This window comes from Juglans microcarpa x Juglans regia, chromosome 1S, assembly GCF_004785595.1.
Source record: "Juglans microcarpa x Juglans regia isolate MS1-56 chromosome 1S, Jm3101_v1.0, whole genome shotgun sequence".
Lineage (NCBI taxonomy): Eukaryota > Viridiplantae > Streptophyta > Magnoliopsida > Fagales > Juglandaceae > Juglans > Juglans microcarpa x Juglans regia.
The window spans coordinates 11,520,054-11,524,955 of record NC_054595.1 but is presented as its reverse complement, the minus strand read 5'-3'; positions in this window follow the sequence as shown (position 1 = coordinate 11,524,955).

The window sequence follows — 4,902 nt, the reverse complement described above, 5'->3', positions numbered from 1 at the left end:
GGGCCTTTTAGTCAGTTTATTTATGTAAGACCTGGTCAAGTCAATTATAAGTATCAATTAGGTGGTTATGGGCCATGTTGGTTATGGGCAGTTATTCCGCTACATGGTGTCTCTTATTTATATCCGTTTGATTCAACAATGAAGTTATCGAGTGTTTTATTTAGATATTGTGTGAGGGAGGTTACTAGCACCTCATATTGGCCAGATTTGTCTTCTTATTATTACATTCCATAAATTGCACGTAACACGGTATTTACACTGCAATCAAACCTGTGACAGGTTGTCGATCTCCCCACCATTAATTGATATTTTTTGAATTTTTCTTTTAATTATTTTTATTATTAGAGATTTTGGAAGATTGATGCTCTATGATTGTGGGTGGGACAATTGTATACTTCTCGTGTGTTGTCTTTGTTTGATTTATTGTGTTCTGCATGGATTTTTGTTTGTGTAGGACCATGTGTGCCCCCCAATTGAGTTTAATTGGCAATGGGCACCCAAAGCATAGTTTAAATACTATGCCATGGGATCATGCAGGACACATGAGTTATTGATAACAATGTGAAAGTATGTCTAATAAATTATAATGTCATGATTAAATTGTGAATTCAGTTTCTACCTTCACCCCCCCCCCTCCCTTCTTAATGGCCATGTAATTGTTTCAACCTTCTCTTATATGGGCAATTGTCATTTGTTGATTCCCTTGCAGGTTGATCACAAATTGCATGATCTCAAGGAGACATCAGTTTACATGATTGTTTGTTTTTACTGTTATATTTCTATCTAGCACCATTTGATGCACCCTGGTTCACTATAGTTTTATACCATGATTTGGTTTTAGTCACTTTGCATGCATACAAGAAGTTGGTTGACATTTGTGTATGCATTAGATTAATAATAGGAATTGTGAAATTCTTTTTTTTTTTTTGTTCGTTTGAATCCTTGTGGAGCCATTTTTGAATACCAAAATTCATTTGTGTTCTGTGTAGGATTTTGAGGAGCCATAGTTCTTCATAAGCCTCTAAACCGCTTATTATTGCTTGCAACTATAGTTTGGGGGAAGGGATAACCCAGCTTTTATTGTAGTCATTTTGTTATTCTTACCATTGCTTCTTTGAATGGAAGAAATCTGTCGATTTGCAATGTCTTCATCGCATTCGCGAATTTGAGAGGTTGAGATCACCTCTCAAGTTTGTGAATACCCCAAGAAATTCAGGAAGACATTTTTTTTCTTGTCTAAAGTACAATAAGTGGTCATCACTTTTAATTTCATATATTGTTGTCAATACATGTGTAACGCCCGTTCCCAGAGGGATCGAAGAGTTACTCCCCATAATTTAAAACTCACAATTCATCAATATATTTACAGACTCCAAAATATAAAGTCATCAGAATACTGCAAAATCTCTTATTAAAATCCGTCAATTCTCAGAAATCTTCTATGAGTAATCCACTATGCTTAAATAATCATCTCACTGATACTCAATAATCCTGATCCTTAGCTGGACTATTCAAAATCATCTGAAAAATATATGGAGATAAGGGGTGAGTTATCACCAACTCAGTAAGCAGAGGACATATACTAGTGTGTAAACATGAGCATTTACAGAGTTCAGAATGCAGAACAACATATTTCTTTCAGAATGCAGAATCAGAATCATGTTTTCAAAATGCAGCGTCAGAACGTGTTATAAAAAATATCAGAGCGAAAGTTCCAAAAATATTCATAATCAAAATTCCTTTGGTATAGCATTAACTGAAACATCACATCTTATCTTATCATATCAGAACAAATACCATGTTTAACCCCCATGGTAGGGTTGTGCAAACTCCGGTAGCTAACCGAACAGAAACAGAATGTGAATCTTCCCCTTATTCATTCTCGGAGTCCCGAGTGTGCACATAGGAAAGACCATGCAGAAAACCATTTTGTTTCCAAAGTGGGTGCACCCGGAATAGAAAAGTTGGTACCAACCTGAACAAAGGCCACAGTTTTACACCCGTGGTAAGGTCAGAATGAAATAGAAATAGAAACAGAATGTTATGCCAGAGGTTTTCAGAAATCACATCAGAGTACAGAAAATCTTCAGAACAGAACAAAATCACATCACAACATAATTTATGCACAAAATTTCATATTCGTTCTCTTTTTCAAAGTTCATAAACAGAATGTAAAAAATAAGCTCATATCTACACCAGTCATGATAGAAAATAATTTCTTCTTAAACAGAATCTCATAAGCAATGCAAAACAAATAACTGAGGCAGCTCAAATTTATTTTTCATAATCAAATATGTATATTTTCCAAAAATAACCTCAGCTCATTTTATTTTAATGCAAAGTCTAGCACAGAAACCCCGCTTACCTGGACTTCTTAGCTTTTTCAGAATTTTTCTAAAAAATGTCGAACAATAATTAAGCTTCACCTATAAAATAATCACGTAATTCTCGTAAATTTCCAATTAATGTTGTATTTTGATATTTAATCCTAAGCTTCTAAAATAACCTATTTAATTCCTTAAAACCTAAAATTACAAATCATCACTTTCTAAAATCATCAATGTTGATTTAATAACTTTGACCAAAATATTTAAAAGTCAGACCTATTTATTATTGAAAACTAACTATAAAGTTTAATACTGGATAATATAATTATCCCAAAATATTTTAAAATAAACCATAACTATTTTTCAAATAGATTAAACCATATCTAAAGTGTAAAAATAACATTACACCAATATTGTTTACTCTAAAAATAAAACTTTACTTAATAACATGTTAAAATACTTAAGTGATTTTCTGCAATCATGATTAAAATGTTCAAAATAAAATTTTACACTTACTGTAAAAATAATATGCTACCATTAGTACAATTTACAAATCCTATGTATTTCTCTATACCATATCTTATAATTCCCAGAAAGACCACGTAAAACATATTTAATAAAAACAAAAATCCCAACTACAACCATCCAATAAAAAGGCAATATTGTAGTTTCATACCAAAATAATATGTAACAATATATTTATGTAGCCACTTAGTATAAGAAAAACATGCTACGTAGTGCCACCGTTGGCTAGGCAGGGGCGCGAGATACTCACTGAGAAAGGGGGAGCTGTGTTCGGTGCGGAGAGGAAGGTGTTTGTCCCGGCGGCACAGCTGGGGGCAGCGACAGAACACTAGTTAGAGAGAGAGACCAACTAATGAGAGAGAGAGATGGAAGAGACGGAGAGGAGAGTGGGTGAGTTCGGCGGAGGCTTACTGAGAGGAGAGCAACGGATTTGGAAGGAGTGCAGCGCCCGGCGAAGCTCCTTGTGCGGCGGCGATGTTGAGGAGGAAGTTGGCGGCGTAGGGTGGCAGGTTGGTTGCACACGATGGGGAAAGCAACTTCCTCTGTTTCGGAGGTCAAAAATAGAGTATGCAGTGGGTGTTCTTCCTTCCATGGCTGGGCAATGGTGGTTGGCTTTCTGTGGTGGTGAGGACAGCTGGAGGGTGGTACGTTGTTTGCACAGAGGAGTTGTTGTCCACGACTTCGTATGGCAGGGCAGTGGCGTCACAGAAAAAAAAATAGTGTTGCGTTACGGGCTTGGCCAGTGATTGGGGTGTTCCACGGCTGCGCTGAGGGGAAGGTCTCACAGTGTGGAGAAGAAGTGGCTATGGTGAGGCTTTGGGCCCTGGGTGATGGTCGTTTACGGTGGGGGTTTATGGTGGCAACGTTGATGAGCAAGAGTCGAGAATGCAGAGAGCCAGTGAACGAGAGGGAGTTATGCGTGGGTTGCGTTGATTTCGTATGGGGGGAGTGAAAATTCTGGGTGGTGCATGGTGGAAATGGATTGTGCTGCGGAGGAGCCATGGTTGCTGTTTGTGTGGGGAGGAGTGGCTAGCGGCGGTAGCGAACGTAACAAAGGCATTCTCTATGCATGGCTAATGTGTGCGTATATATATATGATGCGAAAACCCTAGAGATATGAGGGAGACGTGCATGTGGAGAGAGCTGAAAATAGAGTCGTGTGTGTGCATGGAGTGGAGAAAAATACACTAGAGACGTGTATGATCATGCATGTAGTGGATGAGAGGAAAACTTAGGGGTGAAAAATAGACGAAAAAAACAAAACATGCGGGGAAGTTAATGTGTGAAAATAAAATAAAATAAAATAAAAATAATAAATAGAAAAAATAAAAAAAATAAAAATTGAGCTTGATTGGGTCCGGGTGTTACAACATCTGTTTGGCTACAATGATTTTCACAAGTTGTTTACTACAGGGAAGGCCATACTGCAACTACTTTTTATGGGCAGATATTGAAAAAGGAAATGAAAGAAACGTTGTCAAGAAAAGAGAATTGGTCATCCAAGAGAGAGGGGAAGAACTCCAAAAGAGAGAGGAAGAACTCCAGCATGCAAGGGAAGAAACCCAAAAAAGAGAGGAGAAGCTTCAAAGTCAAGTTAAAGATATTGCCCATGCATGCATGCTACTCTGTGTATATTGAGGACTAACAATTCTAATCACATGTTGTTGGTAGGATCAAGATCAATAGAAGCTTAAGATTGTGTTAGGGACTTCTTTGCATGTTGTTAATAGGTTTATAAACTTGTTAAGTCTGTTAGTGTTTTCAATGTAGCCTAACTCTGTACTAGAGTGCTGACCTGTAATGTTTATGTTATAATATGCAGTGTAATTATGTTTTCAATGCAGTCCAACAATATTATGTGTACCAGACATATTTCTGAGTTTAATGGAATATTTTCTTTCTGTTTGAAGAAAAATATCTTGTTTGGCTTTTAACTATGAGATTGCTAGATGTTAGATGCTAATCAAATTGGTTAATGTTAGATGCAAATCCTATCGTCTCAGTACTCAGATTTGTATGTTAGAAGGAAACATCATTTGAACCGTGTAGT